At 35.9% G+C, this 24,643-nt stretch overlaps 1 protein-coding gene across 15 annotated transcripts in view; it reads right to left on the bottom strand.

The window, feature by feature from the left end:
- The window catches only part of KLF12 (KLF transcription factor 12), a 507,694-nt gene that overhangs the window by 157,567 nt on the left and 325,484 nt on the right, over positions 1-24,643 (bottom strand). The window lies entirely within an intron of this gene.

Genomic DNA, 24,643 nt, shown 5'->3' with positions numbered 1-24,643 from the left:
CAAAAGTAACAAGACAATTACTCAAAGCAGTAGAGGGTTGTGGCACTAATCCAACCTCTTTTACACCAGGAGTCTGGCAAGCTAAAGCCTTAAAGGGGCCAAATCCAGCGTGACCATTTTGGGAAATTGTAAGCATGGAACACTGCCACACCCACTCATTTACATACTGTCTGTGGAGCCATTGCATCAGACCATATGGTCCATATGGTTTGCACAGTCTGAAATATTTACAATTTGGCTCTTTATAGAAAAAGTTAGCTGACCCCTGCTCTCTCCCATTTCACCAGATGTGCCTCAATACTTGGCATCCTACTCAAATAAATCCTGTTTCTTAGGTTCTCAGTGACTATTGGTGTTAATTCTTCTGCCTGGAGCAGGGTTCTCCACCCTCCTCTGCCTGGCTAAGTCTGTTTCTCCTTTAAGAAGAAACAGACTCTCTCTAACAGAATGCTCCTCACCATGTGAGGAGTGAACAGAGTCCTCGTCTCAGGTCCCCATTGACTCATGCACACCTGGAACTTCACACACAGCTCTCTTGATTTTAATTATTTATATCTGTGCCACTCCAAATTAAATACCAGATTGCTGAGAATAGGAAATGTTCTGTAGACATTGCATTTCTTCTCCAAGTGAACAAATATTAAACTTTTTGATTTATATAGTTGGCATTAGACCCAGACTAAGAGAGAATTAAATGAGTCAGAAAGAAATTCAAATTGACTTCACTGCCTCATCCAACAAGTCAGCATGGTAAATTGGTCACATGCCATAAGCTCAGAAAAAACGTTTATAAAGGATTATTCCTATAAAATATATCTGGAGGGTCTTTGGTCCTTATGAGGAATTGCTTCCAACTTGTGTTAAAGGTTTCTGTCATCTTCAGCTGTGCCCAAATGACTCTAGCCATGACTCACCCATTCCCTTCCTAATTTGCTGCTTCAAAACTACTTTTAGAGCTGGAAAACAAAACAAATGTGTGGTAAAACTGGTGTCTAAAATTAGAATGAATAAGTTTTTCAGGATCTATGGGATTTTTTTTCCACAGGTGCATGAAGAGGGCTGCTCTTCCAAAGATAATTTTTCTAAATTCCAGATTCTTGGCTGTGCTCTAAATGGGTGTTTTGCTTGAATCAGAAACGTAGTACAATTACCTGAACTATTTTATTATGGAATGGAAAATCACACCTTGACCTACTTAAAGGAAAAAAATCTATAGAGACCCACTGCTTTTAAAAAGAATAGACGATGTTATTAGTAAACAGATGTTATAGCATTATTATGTTAAAAATAAAGCATGTACCCAATTTTAAGCAAGCCTGACACCTAAGAATGTTAATGTTTAAAATAGATTAGAACTCTTTCATGTACCTATTTACAGTCATTAATTCCTAAACATGCTCTCTAGAGATCACAAAACAGAAATCACACTTCACAAGGCATTGACAAGCAAAATTAAACAGAAATTAAGGGGATGCAATTTTGGAAATGGAAGCTAAAGTAGAGGCAACAATTCCATTTTTATAACTCAGATTTATAAATCATTATTTACAAAGTCATAGATTTCATTTTGATGTCTGTATTTTGGCACCAACATAAGAGTCATTGTTTTTCTTTAATAGAAGATAAAAAATACTTAAACATTTTTTTCTTTAAATTTTCCTAAAGGCTTAAAGTGGTAAAATAACTGCTTTCATCTATTTAGCTAGGAACTTTTTTCTTATATTTAATATGAGCAGTAAAAAAAAATTTTCAGCCAAATAATTCATACACACAAAACAATTAGAATCTAGTCAAAGTCCTCCTAATTTATACATCTAAAGAAATAAAATATTTAATACAAAAATGGGATAATATAGATTTAATTATAGTTTAGCAAGGTCAAGAGAATTTCATTTTCTATCTTTTGCATAGAACTACTATTCCACATGAAAAGTTTTTCAAACAGAATTTTGCTGTCATATAAAATTTCCTCCTCTGTAGACACTGGAAGGGCTCCTCCCCACCCCACACACACCATGGTGCTTTTCCTTTATGATTTTTTTAAAAAGCAAACTATATTATTTACCTATGTTGTTTATAGGTAGAGCTAAACAGAATCCAGTGCATACACAGCCTAATTCATACTGACGAACTTAAAACAAGTCTCCATATGGGCTTTCCCATTCCCATTCATTAGTAACATCAGAAATCTGCGCCTTGACCCAGCACAAGGTTATGAATTTTTTCCTTCCATTTTTTACTTATAGTGCTAATGGAGGGATGGAATTAAGTCTTAACCCGAGCAACACGGCAGTGTGTTGTCTGTATGACATTAAGAAAATTCATTATAAAATAAACTCAGGTCACCAGGTCGTTTTCATCAGTACAGCTCGAAGTAAACAGCTTGATCAATGCATTGTCTAAAAAGTGAATAAAAATGAAAAACTAAGGGCATTTGGGATGTTATGTTGGCTCACTTAATCTTGCCTTCACTACGTTTGAAAAGACAAAGTGAAGGTGTGTTAACACTTGATTCCGACAGCAGTGGCTTCGCTCTCCGTGTCTATTACGTAGTCAGCCTTTCTCATTTCTGCCGCCTGCACATCCATCATGGGCATCAGAAATACTGACCGCTGCAGATAAACCCTGAAGTTTAAAAACTCCTGTTCTTTAACATTTAAAGGAGCAACCCTTTTTGGAGTTTTCAGACCTCTATTTTTTTCCCAGTTTAATTGAAATACACTTGACATGTAACATTCTATCAGTTTTAGGTGTACAATGTAATGATTATATATATATATTGCAGAAAGATTACCACAGTAAGGTTGGTTAACATAAATCACCTCACAGCTACAATTTTTTTTCTTGTGGTAAGAACATTTAAGATCTATTCTCTTAGCAACTTTCAAATATACAATACAGTATTGTTAACCACAGTCACCATGCTGTATATTACATCCCATAACTTATAAGAAGTCTGTAACTTTTTGATCTCCTTCACCCAATACACACACACACACACACACACACACACACACACACACAACCTCTGGCAACCACCAATCTGTTCTATTTATGAGTTTGGTTTTTTAGATTCCATATATAAGTGAGATCAGAGAGCATTTGTCCTTCTCTGCCTGACTTATTTCACTTACCATGATGCCCCCACGCTCCACCCATGTCACTGCAGGATTCCCTTCTTTTTTATTTCAACAATCTTCATACATATATATATATATATATATACACACACACATACACACAACATTTTATCAGAACCATATCTTCCAAAGTCATTTTCATTGCAGTCGTTTTTTACTTTCATCCAAATTATGGTTGCACAGAATATACTGACATATGGAATATACTAAAACAGAGAAACAAATTTGTGCTTAGATTTTAATTTATTATACCAAATGTATGTGGATTTAAATAATTCTGAATTTCAAAACAAGTAAATGAATTTAATGAGTAAACATGAAGATATCTTTTAAATCACTAATAAATAAAACCTCAGTTTTGAAAGTGCAGTCTGTTTCTGTTTTATAAATAAGTTCATTCGTCTTTTTTTTTTTTTTTTTGGATACCACATATAAATGATATCATATGGTATTTTTCTTTCTCTTTCTGGCTTACTTCACTTAGAATAACAATCTCCAGGTCCATCCATGTTGCTGCAAATGGCACGATTTCATTATTTTTTATGGCTGAGTAGTATTCACAGACACAGAAAACAAACTTATGGTTACCAGGGGAGGAACGGGGTGGGAAGGAATAAATTGGGAGTTTGAGATTTGCAGATACTAACTACTATAAATAAACTAGATAAACAACAAACTTCAAAGTGTATAGCACAGGGAACTATATTCAATATCTTGTAGTAACCTACGGTGAAAAGAATATGAAAATGAATATATGTATGTGCATGTATGATTGAAGCATTATGCTGTAAACTGTAAATTGATACAACCTTGTAAACTGAAAACACTTCAATAAATAAATACACACACACACACACACACACACACACACACACAAAGAAAGTACAGTCTGTATCAAGGGCAAAACTTAATTTTATAAACTTTGAATTTTTGTTTTACTGATAAAGGAAATTTATGTAATCATATTACATCAGCCCATATTTTATTGCTAAGAGGTGACTTAAAATTTATAGTACTTCAACCATGAGCGTCAATGCTAAAACCCAAAATAAACGCTTCCAAAGGTTTAATATGTTGTCTTATAATCATTTCAAAACAACTGCAAATATTTCGAACCAGAAGCAGTACACACTAATATACATAACAGAGTTCATTATTTACATACTGTAAAGCAAACCACAGAAGGTAAGTATCAAGATTACATATAGACTGGTTTAAGGAGTTACCTCATGCTCAGGCAAACAGTATTTATGGCAGGAATCACATTCACAATTCATTTTTCTTTTTATTGAATGGTTACATTGGTGTCTTTGCAAACTGTCTTCTGTGAGATGAAAATAATCATCCCTGAATATGAAATTTATTAGCCCAGTCATTGTCAGGATGTCCGCTAAACTAAGAATACCTTCTCTGGAAACACACACACAAACAAAAAACAACCTTCTCTAAATAATTACTGTGTCTAGTAACATTATATTGCGTCCTCATTTTTACACATTCTGAAGTTTGTTGTTAGCTATCAAATAAAAATGATGCCCAATTACATATCTTTTCTATTAATAAGCAACTTTAAAGAGAACAACAGTAAATTCACTATAAGTTACTTGCAGGGGAAAAAAATGAGTGCCTCTATCAAAGTCTCAGACATTCCTCTTTGTTGAAAAAGATGAAGCATCAATTCTTATTGAATGAGTCTCAGTTATACGTGGCATGGTACTCGGCAAGACAGGTTAATTTCAACATCCTTGCCGAACTGGTACCTCACGTTACATACACAGGATGACATTCAGTTGGGAAGACTACAAGGTAGCGTAGTTATGGATTTTTCTTGTATTGTACACTGGGGAGATGTGACAGACAAGGACACCATAAGATTAAGCACAAAAGAAAAGTGAATAGGGAACACCACCAGTCGGAAACTAACTCAGCAGCAGTACCATAGTAGTTAATTCAACCCAACCCGTATCTACCCAGCATCTAACGATCTGCAAAGCTTTGGGCAGGACACTCCAGGGTAAAACAAGCATACACCCTTTTTATCTCAAGAAGCTTGTAAAAATTAGGCATGTAAGTAGCAAATTCAATTGTAAGGTACAGTGTGACAAAAGGTAGGACATTTGCCTCTAATTGACAGTTGATAAAATAATTAACTCATATTTTAACGGTTAATTTTTGTCAGAAAATTTACAATTTGGGCATATGACATATGACAATGTGTGAGATACATCACATTCCTGTTCCACAGTGAGTGGCTACTCTACTATAAAGGACAAACTGATAAAATGGAGTGACAGCCAATTCATATAAACACAGGTGATTAGAGAAAGCATGAGCCTTTCCGGGGCACCTTCCTCAAATTTAACATAGCTGGAAGAAACAAAGCCTGCTTTGGACACTATGTTAACATTTAATTCCCTACTTGGTTTTCAGAGATCTAGAGAATAGGTCCTTAGTTTACCTACCTGTCAATCTCATTTCTCAGAGTAAGATGGAACACTCTTCTCATCCGGATAACAAGGATGTGAACAGCACCTATCTCCTAAAGTTGTTCTGAGGACCCAGTGTGTTGGTATGTCTAAAACACAACTGTACCAATATTTTTCTCTTCCCTCAGCTGAAGGGCATGTCAATACTTCTTTGTGGATCTGAGTTTTATGTATATTTAGACTCGCATTAAATACTGTCCACTGAATCAAATTTTCCCAGACAAGACAAGCCCTTGCAATCACTTCCTCCAGTGTCCTTGACCTCCCATAGGTGTCACTGCACAAAACAGTTTAACACTTACAGGCAATTAAAAAAAAGGCTTGTGATAATCACTTTCACTGTCTCCTGAACCAGAGGGGTGTAGCTCTATGGCCTTTCTCCACTTGCTGTCTTCTGGACCACTCCAGTCGTGCTTCCATCCTCACTGCTCCACGGGGCAGTAACCCCTCAAGACCAGGTACACTGGATCCAGTGCCTTCAAAGATTCTGCTCTAGACTTTCTCTGTCCACACCCCTCCCCATGGGGGGAGGAGGCTGTCAGGCCAAGAGAGGATATGCCCACTCAGAGCTACACTTGCCTTCTGCAGTGACACTGCCCAACAGAGCATTCTGCGCTGATGGAAATGCTAGGTATCTGCAGTGCCCAGTATGGTGGCCACAAGCCCCAGGGGCTTTTATACATATGATACACGATACCTGTGTCTGAGGAGGTGTTTTGATTTACTTTGAATTAATGTACGTTTAAGCTTAAAAAGCCACATGGAACTGGTAGCCACAAAATCAGCGACTGAGGATTCTCTTAATAAGACCACCAGTGACCTTGCTGCCAGTCCATTAGTTACATCTTTATTTTCATCTTCTTTGATATTTCAGTAACGTTCAACACTGCTGAACAATCACTTCTTCATGAAGTACCTGCTTCTTTTGACCCCTGGGGCACACTTTCCTGGCTGGCTGCCTGTATCCCTCGCAGTCTTCATAGTCTCTTTTGCTGTCTCTGGCTCCATTTACTGTGCTCAAATTTTCAGTACTGAAATTCCTCAGGGCACAGTCTTATACCTTCTACTCTGTTTACAATCTTTTAGGTAATCTCTTATTGTCCAACATGTCAATCACTATGAAACCTCCATCCCCAAATACAGATTCTCATACCCAATGATGTTTCTGAAATCTTCACTTAGCATCTAAATGTAACAAATCCAGAACAACACTCAGTTTCTCTCTTCTGCAAAAATCCATTTCTTATTTGCCTTCCCCAAGTCATCAGATAGCATCCACATCTCCCTAGCAGCTCAAGACAAAACTAAGGGGTTATCCTTGATTCCTCTCTCCTTTATCAGCCAATCCATAGGTGAGAACTTTTAAGTAAACCTCCAAATACATCACAAACTGGTTTACGCCACTTCATCTCCAGTACCACAAACCTACTCCAAGGCACCACCACCTGGTCTTGACTATTACGAAAGTCTGAAAACCTCTCTTCACGCATCCACACTTGCTCTTATTATCACCCATCCCTGCTACTCTTCACCCAATGAAGCAGCTGTACTTTCAAACAGGTGGTAATGGAGGGTTCAGTGATAGTGGTCACCTGAATCAAGACTTGAAATAAGAGAAGTAAGCTCTGCAGATACCTAGAAAAAGAGAAGTACAGAAAGGGGGACAAGCAAGAGCGTTAAGCTATGAATGGAAAACAGGTTTTATTCTAAGGGAAATGGAGCGATGCGGAAAGGTTTCACTTGAGAAGAGAAATCTGCTATGTGCAGAATGGGCTGAAGCGGATGAGGACGGAATTAGAGAATCCTGTTAGGAGGCTATTAGGGTAGATTGGGTGAACAGTTAGGGAGGCAGAGATGAATTCAAATAAAAGGCATCTCTAAAAGTTATGAATTGGATATGGAGGACAAAGCAATGAAGGGTATCAAGGATAACTCCTATGGTTTGGGCTTCAGAAACCCGAAGAAAATTGGTGTTACCTACTGAGATAAGGAAGGTGTACTATGGAACCAACTATTTAGATGAATGCTGGTGGTGGAAGTTCTACAGCGACATCACATAGGTGGGTTCCAAAAAGGGACAAAGGCCATCAGGCGCCAATCTAAGAAAGTGCTACAAGATGAAACTCTTGGAAATTTTAGCCTCCAGGCACCATTTGCCCACAATAAGCCCACTGACAGTTTGGATACCAGAGGTTTTCCATGCTTACTAGATAGTTAAGTGGAGACACCAAACAGTTTTATCCATAAGCATGGAACACACAGAATTTTCATGTTCTCTCCAGTTACCTTCCAGGACATCCTTTAATTCTGCATGAAATTTCTGCAGAGTGACAAAAAAATCTGTGATACTTCAGCAATAACCAAATAGCAAAATTAACTAGTAGCAGCATGGCACACAGGAAGGGCTCTTTTTTTTTTAAAAAAAAAAAGGGCAGTAGTCATCTCACAAAACAGGAAAACAAATCTACTGGATATTTCAAAACACCAAAATGTTTAAAAAAAAATCAAAGTATGATTTTTGTTAGTGCATAGAGTCCAATCAAAATCACTCACTCACTAGCTCTAATCACACACATTCACACAGTTAATCATCATCAGAAACAACAAATATCTTCAAAAATAAAAACTGGTGGCATACGTGCTGAGTTAGTAAAACTGTCCAATTTTAATCTATATAGTCTAATCTAGATATATTGCTAAAGCTATCCATAAAAACTATGATGTAAAAAATAAAGACAGCAAAGCTAATAAAAGGTACCATTTTTAAATAACATTCATTTTGTTCAAATTGTTTTCTTTACCAAAAATCTATTCCTATCCATCTATTCATCCAAACAACCTTTAAAATCTTTGTAAGCGCCAAATAAACATTTATCTGGAGTTGGCCGAATTTCATTCCCATGAATGAAAAAAAAAGGAATTCTGAAAAAGCTTTCTCAGGCAAACCAAAACAAAGGATTGCATGACAGGAAGTGACTGAATATATGGGAATGTGATGGTCATTTCTAAATTTGCTTTATTTATAAGGGAAACAGTGGTTATTGATCATTACATTTAAGTATCTGATGAAAAAATCTTATATAATTTTTAGATGAAAATAATTTAGATTAAAATGACTTTACCTCTTTTAATATTTTTATTTTAAAAGTTTTGTTAAACCATTAAGGCTGTCTTTTATTATGCAGGCTTTTGGTAGAGATATTAGACCTTGCTCAGAGCACTGAAGACAAATCTCAGCATGCATAATTCTATCCTTCATTATTTCATGAAAACTTTTATCAGGAGAAGAATAGATTTTCTTCATCTTTCATCTGTGCTGGTTAGAAAGAGAAAGTTATTATGCTTCAATTTTTTAAAAACAATATGGTAAGTAATTGTCCAAAAAGAGGAGAATGGAAAAGAGATAAGCACAAATCTTATTAAAATTGTCAAGAGAGAAACAACCATTCTACAGAAAATAAATGCTTTCATGCTTTATAAACCTTTCTTACATGAATAAAATGTCATTTGAAAAGTAGGAAATCTCATCAGATTTTAGGGGACTTGGTTGGCTCAAAATTTGATTCTTTGCTACTGTCTATCATGTTTTGTATTCTTCCTTTATCTTCAAAGAGCTCACCAATGAAGGCTCCACTGCACTGAGAAGAGTCACTGAAACAATGTGGTCAACAGGTAAAAAACCACCACAAATTCTAGAATTGCATTCCTATATATCTCCTGCAGGACAGTAACCGCACTGATCATGTAAGTTAATGATAATTCTAAACCCAGACTTATTTACTTAGAATTGCCAGAGTGTTTTCATATCGTGAGTCTTCTTTCATTCTAGTGTCTGCTGAAATCCAAATGTATGCACCTCTCCCCTACTTTTTGAAGGGAGTTGGAGGGTTGAGTAGAAGCGCAGAATGCCACAAGACAGGCAGAAGCTACATTTATGTATTAAATATATTTGCATATAAATGTGCACGCACATGTAGGTATATGTGTATTTATGTGTGTGTGTACACACATACATGTATTCGAGTCAAATTTTCATTTTATCTAAGTATATCCTTGACAGTGGTTTACGGCATTATGAGTCTAAAGTCTAAATTACACTAAGAAGCAGTGATAGGGGAAGGGATAAATTAGGAGTTTGGGATTACCAGATTCACACTTACCATATATAAAACACATAAACAGCAAGGACCTACTGTATAGAATAGGGAACTATATTCAAAATCTTGTAATAACCTATAATGGAAAAGAATTTTTAAAAAATCTTTAAAAAAGAATTTTAAAAAAGAATATATATATGTAATATATGAATCATTTTGCTGTACATCTGAAACTAACACAACACTGTAAATCAACTGTATTTCAATTAAGAAAAAAGAGCAGTGATAATACTGTCTTTGAACACCCGGGTAGGAACACAGGCAGTATTATAGCTCTTAACATCTGCAATGTGGGAATTATTAAGTTCACTACACACATAGAGAAACTGGGAATCTGAGAGGTTAACTCTAATTTCCTACCATATAAATTTAGAATGCAGGCAATCACTCTTTGTTTTTCTCAATGACCAACTAGTATAATTTTTTTCTTTATGTTTGAAATATATTAAAATATTATTGTATATGTTTAAGGAGTACAGCATAGTGATTTGACCTACATACATTATGAAATGATGACCACAGTAAGTTTAGTGAACATCCATCATCTCATATACATACCAAATAAAAGAAAAAAATATTTTCCTTGTGATGGGAACTCAAGATTTTCCCTCTTAACTTTTACATATAACATACAGCGGTGTTAAATACATTAATCATGTTCTACATTACATATCGAGTAGTTAAATTTATCTTATAACTGAAAGTTTGTATCTTTTGACTACCTTCATCCAATTCCCTCTCCCCTGACCCCTGCCACAATATGATCCCTTTTCCTATGAGCTTGTTTGTTTGTTTGTTTGAAGTATAACTGATCTATGACCCTATGTTAGTTTCTGGTGCACAACACAGTGATTCAGTATTTCTATACATTCAAAATATTCATCACAGTAAGTCTAGTTGCCACGTGTCACCATGCAAAGATATTACATAATTATTGACTATATTCCCCACACTCCATATTTCATACACATGACTCGTTTATTTTGTAACAGAAGTGATTACCTCTTAATTTCCCTCATCTATTTCTCTCATTCCCTTACCCCCATCTTCTCTAGCAACCACCTGTACGTTATCTGTATCTATGAATCTGTTTCTGTTTTGTTCCTATTTGTTCATTTGTTTCGCTTTTTACACTCCAACTATATGTAAAATCATATGGTATTTGTCTTTGTCTATCTGACTTAGCATAATACCCCTAGATACATCCATGTTGTCACAAATGGCAAGATTTCATTCTTTTTTATGGCTAACATTCTTACACACACACACACACATACACACACACCACCTCTTCTTTATCTATTCACCTATCAGTGGGGCACTTAAAGGTTGCTTCCATCTGTTGGCCACTGGGAATAATGCTGCAATGAACACAGGGGTGCAAGTATCTTTTTAAATTAGTGTTTTTGTTTTCTTCGAAAAAATACCCACAAGTGGAATTGCTGGATTGTATGGTAGTTCTATTTTTAATTTTTTGAGGAACCTCCATACTGTTTCCATAGTGGCTGAACAAATTTACATTCCCTTTGGGCTAAAATTCAAAAAATTATCACCAAAAATTGCCTCTTTCTACCTAGAAGAAATGTACTAATTCCTAAAAACATACAATCTTCCAAGACTGAATCAGGAAGAAATAAAAAATCAGAACAGATTGATCACTAGTAACAAAATTTAATCAGTAATCAAAAAACTACCAGCAAACAAAAATCCAGAACCAGACAGCTTCACAAGTAAATTCTACTAAACATTTAAAAGAAGAATTAATATTTATCCTTCTCAAACTATTCCAAAAAAATTGAAGAGGAAAAAAATGCTTCCAAACTCATTCTACGAGGCCTTTAACAGGCCTGATGACAAAACCAGACAAGGACACTACAAGAAAAGAAAATTATAGGCCAATATCCCTGATGAACATAGATGTAAAAATCTTCAATAAAACATTAGTAAATCAAATTCAAAAACACATAAAAATCATCATACACCATGATCAAATGGCATTTATTTAGATGCAGGGATATCCACTAATCAATCAATATGAAACAGCACATTAACAAATGGACAAATAAAAGTCATATAATCATCTCAGTAGATGCAGAAAAAAACTTTTGACAAAATTCAACATCCACTTATGATAAAAACTCTCAACAATCACAGCCAACATCATTCTCAATGGTGAAAAGCTGAAAAGCATTTCCTCTAAGACTAGGAATAAGCCGAGGAGGCCCAGTCTTAACCACTCCTATTCAACACAGTACTGGAAGTCCTCGCCACAGCCATCAGACAAGAAAAAGAAAGAAAAGGAATCCAAATTGGAAAGGAAGAAGTGGAACGGTCACTATTTGCAGATGACATGATACTATATGTAAAAACACCAAGTACTATGATTTTAAATGCTTGATTGCTAAAGCGTATCTATAGAAAACATGACGACAGATGTGTGGTTTAAATCTAAAAATCAAGGAATTTACTCATTTTTCCTAGGTATCTCCCATATATAAATAAAGTATATATGTTAATAAACTTGACTTTCTCTTGTTAAAAAATAAATACATACATGCATTTAGAAGTCAAGTTTTGAAAGGCCATTTTTCATCCAAGAGAATCCACGAGTATCACCAAGTTTCTGAAGCATTTTCATATATGTAAATGTATAAGCAAGGATCATATAAAATAAAGGGTTAACCCAGTAAAAAAATTTAAAGTTGAGTAATAATTTCTTAAAATATTTAAGCAAAATATCACTGTTCTACTTTTGTTTAGAATATTGTAAAATAAAAGGAGCTAAATAAAATCACATTCTCAAATGATAGGTTGTGAGAATATCTTCCTAGTACGAGATAGATTTTGTATTTTTTTCAAATAAAAAAGTACAGACTTCATTCAAACAGTGAATTTCTGGGCCTAATTTTTATGAGATTTCCTCTAAATAATGGTTTATGAGACTAAATTACGAATATTCTTAAGATAAAATTTATCAGACATACATTGACCTCAAATACACCTGAGGCAGAGAACACACAAGGACGTTGTCTTTAAACATACCCATAGTAAGGCAGTGCCTAGAGTTGTAGTTTAGTTTTTGTGTGTATATATATTTTATCGAAGTATAGTCAGTTTACAATGTTGTGTCAGTTTCTGGTGTACAGCATAATGCTTCAGTCAACCATGAATGTACGTATTTTCAGGGTTTTTTTGTATGTATTGTAGTTTCTCATCAGATAAATAATGATAAATTTCCTAGGACTCATTCCCACCCACTACACTGTATTCTTTATCTTCTGCCTCAGGTAAGTGTCAAGTGTCATGAATTTTACAACCTTTACTTTGGGCTGTAATTCAAAAAATTATCACCTTATGTGCTTTTTTCTACAGAACAAGGAATGAGAGGTTAACATTATAAATGTGTTTGCTTAAACTTTCTGACCAGAAACCCCAAATACTATTACCATAAAAACAACAAAAATAAACTCATTTGATGTCAGGATATTCCCATAAAGGAAAATAAACCTTTTTATTCCATTAAGTGTTATTTTTCTAAACAACTGCTTTACATACTTTTATGTGGAGTTGATTTTGTGTAATTTTAAACAATGATGACTAAAGGGGAACATAAATTTCTAGTGAAAGCTTTAAAAAATTAACAGACACATACTTCAGTAGATTTTAACCATGTGCAATCCAATGGTCTATCCTAAATAAGGAATTTAAAAGAAAATATTTATTTTACACTTTTAAAGACAATGCAAATGTTAGATGGGAACAAAAGAAAAAAACACTTTTTTTTTTTTAGAAAGTACTTAAAATTCTTGTAAACATCTCAGAGAATCTGAATTCCAACTTTTTAGCTCAAGCCTCAAAATATGGAATGCATTTTCCTAATCTATCCCAATACTTCTTTTCATATAAATAAGGGAAAAAACTGAAAGGACAACAACAACAACAACAAAAAAACAGAAGTATTTACAATAGAAAGCTGAAAGTAAAAATTATTGTGCTTAGGGCATTCTACATTTTTTAGGAGATACACACGTGCAATTATATTTTCAGGGGTGTGGGTAAGTTAGAAAAGACCACAGAATAAACTTTGGTCAAAATTTTACATTTTTATATTAAAAATCCAATGTTATTTAAAATATATTTTCATATCTTTCAAAAATGTAGATTGCCTCTCACACTGTTGCTGTATAAGGATAAAAAAAATCCCACTTGTCTAGAATGACCTAGAGTGAGAACCATCTCCTCTCCCCTGAACAGCTGAATACATTACAAGGGAGACAAATAAAGGTCACTCCTTCAATAATATTTTTAATATTAATACATTCAGTAACTGAATTACTTCTGCCTTAAAAATGAAACTTAAAAATTAAGTCAAAGTCCAGAAATACAGGTTTCAAGGACCATGGGGAATAACGAGTTCCGGACCAGTACACACTTCAAAAATAGTTATAATCAAAGCTGGTTTGGGGGTCGGGGGGTGGAATTTCTAAGATAATTATGCATTTCCTTCCCTTCTTAACCAAAATGGAGATATTCCAGTCTCTTCTGGGTAGGGCCTACAACAATTTGTGTCTTCTGAAGACGTAGCTGTTGTTGTATAGATGTTGGCAAATTCTATGGTTTTCTTCTAACTTTTATTTCTAAAGAAGTTTCTGTTGATAACCTTGCATTTTTGGATCATTTCTCTTTCTTATTAGTAAGGCAGAGCAACTGTGTACAAACTCATAAGCAATGTAATATGATTACCTTCTAACAAAAAGTTAAAATATTGAATTATTGACTTAAACAACTGACCCAAAAGACAAAGTAATATATTCCCAAGTAGTCGATCTGTGAGAACACGGCTTCCTCACTGCTGCCACGTGTGGTTGTTTCGTCAACTGCATTCATTCACAATGTTATTTCTGTGTTACTATAAGAAGAAACTCTGTGGCAAGAATTTTTCTTATGGCCCAATTTGTTATTTTAATGGTATTACCTTATAAATCCAAAGATGTGGGATTTGGCTATTTACAAAGGCCTTATTTTCAACCTAAAAATTCTTCTTCATCATTAGAAATTTCTTCTGAACTGTTTCATAATCTAAACATTACTCTGGAAAAACCTATGAAAACAACTGGACAACTAATGGATGGCAAAGAAAATAAACTATTAAGAAACAGTGATCTCACTTCTTCAGGATGATCTCTAACTCCGTACAGCTATGGAATAATATTCCTGCCCTCAGGTAATAAAAAACTTTTAGTGAAGATTTTAAAAGATGCCAGAATCATATATCCACATATCAATTCAGGTGTGTTTGAAAGCTGCAAAAATTTCATGGCTCCTGAGGTTTTCATCTACTGTCACAGATAAGATGCTTATATAAAATAGGAACATTATGAAACTATGGACAAAAGAAAAAGTCAAACTCTTCTTTTCTGTTTGAAGGTGCTTATCTACAAGGGTAGAAACCATTGCCCCAAATTCAGTGCCCACCAAGAAGGAATCTGACCATTAAACTAGGCTACGCTAGAGTACTATGCAGCTATTAAAATGAATGGCACAGAGCTGTGTATTGCTAGGGAGAGATGTCTAAGTTACTCTCTTTAGTTTAAAAAAAAAGAAGTTGCAAAACAGTATACCTTGCCAATGCAGTTTTCATATTCTGTGTGGCAGCTACAAAGCACCATTTTTACCTTGGCTACATTAGTAGGGATGGAGATGAGTGGGATAAAGCTACTAATTTTTGCTACAACCTTCTGTGAATGTTTTTTAATCACAAGAATATATCGCTTTTGTTAAAATAAGAATAATTAAAATCAACCACTTTTGCTGAATATAAATGTTTTCAGATAATATACTGTGTTCAGAAGGAGAGCTCTGGAAGAAAAAGCGAAAAACAAAACAAAACAAAAAAACACCTCTGGTCATTTTCTGTTTTGCTGACTGACTGCTTATTAGCCCCAAACCTGATGCCCTAACATCTTATTTTTGAAAAAGCACTCTTCAAAAAACTCCATGACCCACTCCTCTGCATTACTCTTCCAATTAGCACTGGGTCAGAGAGAGGGGCACTTTCCATCTCTTTTCTAATGACTAAATAAACACAATCCATGTGATCTAATTTAATTACGTGAATGGTACAGATCTTTTCATTAGCTTTAGTTGACTGATTATCTGAAAATAATTTGATCATTTTTCCTTAGCCTCATTGTTTCAGAATGCATTCAATCAACAGTATTGAGTGTTTTACTGGGTGCCAGATATCTTTCTATATAGATTTTTATGAAGGAAGAAAGAAAGGAAGAGAGGGAGAGAGGGAAGGAAAAACAGTGTGCTTCTCTAAATTAGGGCCCAGCCAAGAAATGAGTGCCATGCTGGTTATTCAGACAGAGGACATTTAATTCAGGTGATAATAGAGCTGAGAAGCCAAAGGGGGAATAGTGAAGTAATCCAGATTAGCAACAACAAAAACTCAAAAAGCCCTTCGCATCCCTAGGACTGGAGAGATGAAGGATGGAGAGGATGTCATTAGAATCTAGGCTGGTTCCAAACAAAGGGAGCCAGATCCGCAGTGAGGGCTGCCTGAGGAGCTGGGTCCAAGGGACACAGCCTCTGCTGAAAAATGCCACCCTAGGAAGAGAGCTACAATCCTGGTTTTCTCCATTCCTTTAACCTTCACAGCTGTCTGCCAGTGCTTCCCACTGGCTGAACTTCTTGATAAGCCAGTGGGCAGAGGAACTTGGGAGGCACAGTTTGCAAAAGAATGGATAATGCAACGAGACCCTGAGATGTCAGTAGTGATTAACTAGCACTTAAAGTTCTCAAAGTCTCTAAAACTGTTTTCACTTTCCAGATGTCTACAAGCCACAGACATACATACACACCACACACCAGTGCGCACACGTGCTATATAAAACACGCGCTGGGCCACAGTGGTGATGAAATGATGCCTTATGATGAGGATGCAGAGAGGACAGCCTTTAGAGCCTAAGGGGATGGAAGAGACTCTCTTAACTCCCCAATCTCACTGCCTTTTTAAATTCTTTTACAATTTATCTCTAGGTAGTTCATAACAGGTTGCCGCCACGAACGCCATTATATTTTTAATTTAGTTACTAATGAACCATAGATACACCATTTACTCAGCACCCTCCCTTTACTAAACTCAAGGTATTTAATTCCAATTTAACCACCTTCTTCTCCAATTTGAGGTGTTCAATCACATTCTCTCAAAATAGTATTTTTGTCTGAGTTCATCCAGTGCTTACTCTTTTTATTTGTGTTCCATACACACATTGAGTAAATTCTCTAAAACAAAATAATGATGATGATTGTGTTAGCAGGTTGTTTCTTTTCTGATTTCACCGGAAACTCTCTTGGTTTTTTCCATTAAATATATTGTTGACTACTGGTTAGAAGAAATACCTATTCCAACATTAAATAAGTTCTATTCTTTAGTATTTTTGTAAGGAATGGTTGTTGAATTCTATCAAATGTCAGAATTTATTAAGAGGATTACAGAGTAATAGTTCTTATTTAACAATGGATTTGCTTTTTATTCACTCTTCTATCTCCTTTTCCTCTTAATCCTCCTATATTTCTTGGCTTATATCCAAAACGCCTTGGCATTATAATAAAGCCAGCCAACAAAAGTCTGTCTTTCTTTGTGGTTATTTCCCTGTTCATGAACTTCATAATCACAGTCGGAGCTACATCTGTGGTTCAACATTTCTTCACTAGGTTTATCATTGTCGAATAATGAGAAGGTACTTTTCTGCCAAATCCTTGATTTTATTCAGTTTCTAGAGTCTAGATAGCTGAGCTAACTTAAAGCCTAACTTCTGTGTCATGAAGAAATTTGTTTTTATAGATCCTAGAACTGCTAAAGAACTGAGAACCCTTTTGCTCTCATTATACAGTGAAAATAAGAAAAAAAAAAAAAAAACAATCACCCAAAAACCCAGAGAGTTAAGTCATTTTTTCCAGTGGTATGCAGAAATGTCTAGTAGTCCCAGGCTAAGATCTCAGCCTGCCAACCAGGTAATATTTTTCACATACCACAATTTTCCTCCTGTCCATTTGATTCAGGTAATGGAAATTTTCCCATATGAAAGTGTATTTAAGACCTGAAACATTAGAAAAGGAAATGAGGTGATTTGATCTATGCCAGCCAACCTAGTATCTTCATAGTGGGTGGTTAGTAATGCTGACTTGGAAGAGAGAAGTGACAGAGTGAATTACAAGCCATGTGTCAAAGAGCAGATGGCAGTACCCAGGGTGAGGAGGGGTGTGGGGGGCCCACCAAGGAGTAATGAATGATGGGGAATGATAAAGGACTGACCTAACTGGAAGGGAGGGAATGGACAATAAGGTAGATCGGAAGTGTGATCATAATGAACAGGTTAAAGAGAAACTACCATAGGATTCTACAGATGGGAAGAAAACAACATGGCTACAACAGATGAGCTTTTGAGGAATCATGTCCCAAGCACACTTCACATTCAGAAGAAGCTGATATCAAAATTATCTGCTGCAAGGCAAGACATGCTACCTCCTTCTGTTCATTATAATTCAGATAGTAAGCTACATTGAACAAAGAGCTCCTAATGAAATGATTTGAAATCTTTGGACAAAAAAGTTTCTGATGACATCAAACTCATACTAAAAAGTATGCTTTTTCAAAAGCCATGCAAACGTGAGGGAAGGGAATGAATACTTTCTGAATGTCCACTATGTGCCAAGCAGTATGCTGATGGTGACTGCTGAAGTCTGCTACAGGGCCTGAGAGTCTCCAAGTCTTTGACCGAGACTTTACAACAATTAACAGTGTGGTATGTTCGGGTCCACCTACGAAGGAGCAGCTAATATCAAAATCATCAGAGGAGCATAAACTAGATCTGAGTTTTCACCCCCACCTAGCACTTCTTCCTTGAAGCATTTGAATACATAATAAAAATTTCTTTCAATGTAGGCTTTCTTCTCTAGAATCTGCAATTCTCTTCACATTTTGTTCTCTACCCTAAAACTTAAAAATTCTTTTTGTTCATGGAGATTCATTAAATCCATATGTATGGGCTCTACATGATAGACTTGGGTTTTCTCCTGCTGCAATACAATGGCTAACGGTTGGTCTCCTCTAAGGGAATGACAGAACGGAATATTTGTAATATTGAAGACTTTCACTTTATTACTTCTGTGTTTTATCATGTTAAAAATTCTTAGCTGGTAATACAAAAAAAATTCTTTCCCAGGGCAAAAGCTTTTGTCATATTTTATATTTAGTCTCAACAAGCAACCGGCCTGCAAAACTCATGGTTGCTTTTAGGTCTACCATGTGACATGGTAACCACATTTATGTACACTCACACTTATGCTCTAAATTTGTTTCCCATGGCAAAAATCACCTTAAAATTTCTGACATAGTGGAAGGAGGGAATATAAAATTTATAGCATATTGGAAATATTTAATACATCATTTTTATGTGAGGAAAAAACTGCCTCAAATGAAAAAGTTGAGTTTTCTAACCCAAGCACTGCAACACATTGCTACAGCAGAGTCTGCTTATTCTTATTTTTAATGAGCTAACAGCTTGGGTAATAAATTGAGCTTTCCAAACACAATCTACCTTTGCATGCCAAACACCTCATGATAATTCAAATGCCTATTTGATATCTCCACATTTATGACCTTTGGGCACATTAGACCTTGTTCATATATAAAACTCAATCCACCATCTTCTTCATCTTAATCAGGTCTTCCTGCCTCCAGGGCCCCTATCCCAGTTTAGGCCAATATCAAACCACCTAGCATCCCAGGGCAGACGTTTGTGCCTCATTCTTGACTCTCCCTTCTTTCTTCAACCCTTATGTGCCATGGGTCTTCAAATGCTGATGTCTTCACATCCCCAACTGCTAATTTGTCTCTTTCTCTTCACACCAGCTACCCCTACTCTATTTTGGGCCACCATCCATCATATCCCACATGAATTATTGCAATAGCAGTTAGCTCATCTCCCTGCATTCCTCATGCCCACTTCAATCTGCTGAACCCAATATACCAGTGATTAAAATGCAAATCTCATGATGTCATGCCCCTACTTAAAATGTTTTAGTAGTCCTCCAACTCTCTTAGGGTAACTTCCAAATTCCTCTCACAATCTGGTTTCTGTGTATTTCTCTCCAATTAGCCTCTATTTGCCCTATAAGCTTCAAATGTTCTAGACCTTCAGGACTTCAAGTTTCCATATTCTTTCTTCATTCTGGGCCCTTGTAGAGACAGTTATCCCCAAGCAGTCAGGGAACACTCTGCTCCCTTGCTCCTGCAACCTGTCTAACTCCTACATATCCTTTGGTCATTTACTTAGATCTCACTTCCTCCAGGAGAGGTAATGTAACCTCCAAAATCAGGGTTAAGCAGCCCTTCTTAATTCAAACTTTGTATGAAAGCAATTCTCTTCCTCTTACAATAAATCTTTCTCCCCTTTTGTATGATCTCTCCTGACACACAAGAAACTCCTAAAAAAAAAATGTTCAAAGAGTAAATTTATCTGATCTACAAGTTAATAATTTTCAAATACAAAGGGTAGCAATACATATTGTATTTTCCTCTCTACTCTCTTTCTTTCTTTCTTAAAGAAAACCTTATTACAGGATACTTGCAGGCTCTTTTCAGTTGTACTCAGTTTGCTCACTAACCAGAAGCTGAAGACAATGAGATAAACCACTTAGTATTTAAAGACAGTCATAAATATCGAGCACCAGACAGTTCCCTTGGGACTTCACAAATGTTGCTATTCATGAGTATCATCCAAGTGACTGGCCCACTTCTGAAGTCCTTAAGAAAGAGACTAGGGAGGAAAAGGCAAGAGTGGAGTCATGTGTCCTCTTCCTGTCGGGGTAGGGGGAGGAGGGGGATTAGGTAGTTATTCAAACTAAAGGTAAATGGGATGAACAGCAACCAAGTCTATCAAAAATATGACAATACTTACAAGAAGGAGAAATTGTATCTCTCAAACCTTGGCTGGACATGCACTTATGAAAAATGCTTACTGATTATCTTTCTACTTATCCAAAAGTGGGAAAAAATAATTAGAGTCTAACAGGTAGTGAAGGGTGGAGATATGAACACAGAGACTACACCCTCATCTTTTGGCATTGCAATATGTGGCAGTCCCATGAATGTAGGGATATTGCAGAAGGAAGCTGGGCTTGTACTGTAAAAGAATTATGCAGCCACGCAAAACAACTGCAGCAGAAGATAGCCATGAGATGTGCTTCTGATGGCAACAGTTGAGGGAGGTGCAGTGAAAAGGTTCATGCTAGCATCAGATGTCCCACATTAGGGAACTATATAATGGAGCTGCCCAGAGGTCAGGGAGCTGGAGGTGTGAACCACTGCAGACAGAAAGGAAACATGGCTGCCCTGCTTTGGAAGGGCCTCTGAGAGGTGAAATAATAGGAAACACCATCTATATGGAGAACACTGCATCACTGAGGCCACTAACAGTAAAGAAGTAGACCAAGAAAGCTCAAACTGTAGTGCCGCTCACTACTGCCTTCTCTCCCCTCCCACCTCCCAGTCCCACCTATGAGAAGGAGGGGAGGAAAATGACCCAGAAACCAATATGGTCCTCCTCCCCTCTCCCTGAGACACATTCCAAGGTGAGGAATAAGGAGATGAAGTAGGCAAAACATTATCTGACATAAATCTCAGCAATGTTCTCCTAGACAATAGAAATGAAAGAAAAATAAACAAATGGGACCTAATTCACCTTATAAGCTTTTGCACAGCAAAGGAAACCACAAGCAAAACAAAAAAGAAAAACTATGCAATGGGAGAAAATATTTGCAAGAGATGAGACTGACAAGGGCTTAATTTCCAGAATATATAAACAGCTCATACAACTTAATAAGGAAAAAACAAACAACCCAATCCGGAAATGGGCAGAAGACCTAAACAAGCAATGCTCCAATGAAGATATACAAATGGCCAAAGGGCACATGAAAAAATGCTCAGTATCGCTAATTATCAGAGAAATGCAAATCAAAACTACAATGAGGTATCACTCACACCAGTCAGAATGGCCAACACTAAAAAGTCCACAAACGATAAATGCTGGAGAGGGTGTGGAGGAAAGTGAATCCAACTGCACTCTTGTTGGGAATGGAAATTGGTGCAGCCACTATTGAAAACAGTACGGAGATTCCTTAAAAAAGTAAAAACAGACTTACTATATGATCCAGCAATCCTATTCCTGGGCATATCCAAAGGGAACCTTAATTCAAAAAGGTACATGCACCCCAATGTTCATAGCAGCACTATTTACAATAGTCAAGACATGGAAACAACCTAAATGTCCGCTGACAGATAACTGGATAAAGAAGTTGTGGTATACTTATAAAATGGAATACTATTCAGCCATAAAAAATAATAAAATAATGCCATTTGCAGCAACATGGATGGACCTGGAGACTGTCACTCTAGTGAAGTAAGCCAGAGAGAGAAAGAAAAATACCATATGGTATCACTTGCGGAACCAAAAAAAAAAAAAAAAAAGACAAACAAATTTATTTACAAAACAGAAACAGACTCACAGACATAGAAAACAAACTTACTGTTACTAAGGAGGGAAGGAGGTGGGAAAGGATAAACTTGGAGTTCAAGATTTGCAGATACTAACTAATATACACAAAATAGATAAACAACAAAGTGCATATTGTATAGCACAGGGAACTATATTCAATATCTTGCAGTAACTTATGGTGAAAATATGAAAACATACGTATGCTCATGTATGACTGAAGTATTATATTGTACACCAGAAACTGACACATTGTAAACTGACTATACTTCAATAAAAAGTATATATATATATTTTATATATATATACAAAAAGATGAAGTATAAAAAAAAAAAAAAAACACAACTTACTTCCCTCCCCTGAGCCATCTACAAAAGAGGAGAGCTTATAGTTAGATATAAGATTGAAGCATGAAATTGGACTGAAAGCTTTTTTTCTCTAAATGACCAAAAGTCACTAATAAGTTATAGAGAACATTCAAGATGAGACGCCAATTAAGGAATACAAATGGGAAACCTAACAGATTCAGGAAAATTATAAAATAATTTTATGTTTATACTTTACCAAATTCATATTGTTAAATAAACTGATGAGAGATCTAGTCATATAAGGAGTTAACACATACATGGAATGTAAAACCATCCAAGTGAGACAACAATTTGCTAGAGTAGAATAGGCACCTAATTAGACCACGTATTCAAGATAAAAGTTATTTAAGCTATTCTATAAATATTCAATAGACAAATCATTTTGTTTCCAACCACTTCTATTTTCAGTAAGTTTTATTAACTGCTAGCCACTATACCTATCTAAACAGGTGTCTATAAAATATGAGAACATATTGTAAGCATTTTAATACATTTTTTCAATATAGTACATTATAGAATGATTTAAACATCAGTGAAATTCATTCAGGGTTTTACATCTTAAGGAGATGATTACACAGTTTCCAAATAAAGTCTTAAGCAACTGCATTATTACCCATGAAAAATCTCAGTAAGTACAGAGACTAATGACTCTGAAACTGTAGTTGAACACTATAGTTTTTACCTTCTAGAAAACCAAGCATACATACCAAGAAATTGATTTTTGCAACACCACAACTGAAATCTCATTTTGAAAAAAATAAAGTGAAAAATTCAACTGTGCTGCCAAAATTAGTCAAATTTCTACATGTTTTTCCTTTCGTAAAAACATTGTATTGGCTTACTAGATGTATTGCTTGTGACTATAAATGCAGGCATACAAAACACTTCACACACATCCTAATCGGAGTGAGATTTTTGTTGGCCCATCTGCTGTAAACTCTATGCCAAGAATCAAGAAAAATCTTGGAAGTTCTGAATCCTAGTCGTAAAAACAGAAGACAAATTCTGAATCATAGAGTGTTAGCCTTGGAAAAACACTCCAGTGACAACTTGATTAATTCAATGGCCATTTTAACTGAAGTAAAAGAAACAACAGACTTCTCTAAACAGTATAACTGCATACATGCTAAAATCATTTAACACAGACCCATCACTGTTAGTTGTGCTTTTGTGTTGCTGTTTATGTTGTCTTTTCAAAAATTTCATTCACATTCAGCAAGCATCCTATAATTAGCTATGGCTTCACCTACAGAGACAAGCAGTACAATCATCTCAGGTTCTTAAATATTCCTTTGAAATTTATTTCAAAGCTGTGCTAAACAAGTCAGTCAGAAACCTTTAGCTGAGTGGTCCACCCACATTCAACCACCTTTCTCTGTGTAATGATAATTGCAGTCCGTACAACAGGCAGCCTCCATCAAACAGCATCTGAGGACAGATTTCTGTAGGGGTCTTTCTGTTGCCATAGAAATGTCTTCAGGCCACCCTGTCCTCAGCATGAAACGTTACCTTCATATTAACCTGCTATTAGGGGTGTGTGTGTGTGTGTGTGTGTGTGTGTGTGTGTGTGTGTTGGGGGCATATATTAGCCCAAATTACAGAATAATTTAACTTGTCCTGATGGTTATAAATAAGACGTGGTCCTCAGTTCTAAAACATTCCCCAAAACAGAGAACACAAATCTTCTCAGTGACGGCAGCCCCCGATTAATAGGTTTGTGCTCCCCAGGTTCAACTGAAAACTTCCATAACATAGCAAAGCAATGAAGATCAGCAAAGAATTGTCCATATCCCTTTTCTTCATCCTAAGCTCTGGAGTCATGGCTTCCTAAAAAAAAGGTAGCAGCAGCTGCTGCGAACTGGGGAAATAAATTTCATCACGTCAACCCAAACATGAAAAAAATTTTTTTTAAGAATCATTAATTCAGGG

The sequence above is a fragment of the Camelus dromedarius genome, chromosome 13 (assembly GCF_036321535.1).
Source record: "Camelus dromedarius isolate mCamDro1 chromosome 13, mCamDro1.pat, whole genome shotgun sequence".
Lineage (NCBI taxonomy): Eukaryota > Metazoa > Chordata > Mammalia > Artiodactyla > Camelidae > Camelus > Camelus dromedarius.
The sequence above is the reverse complement of the archived record's forward strand: the minus strand, read 5'-3'. Positions and strand labels throughout refer to the sequence as shown.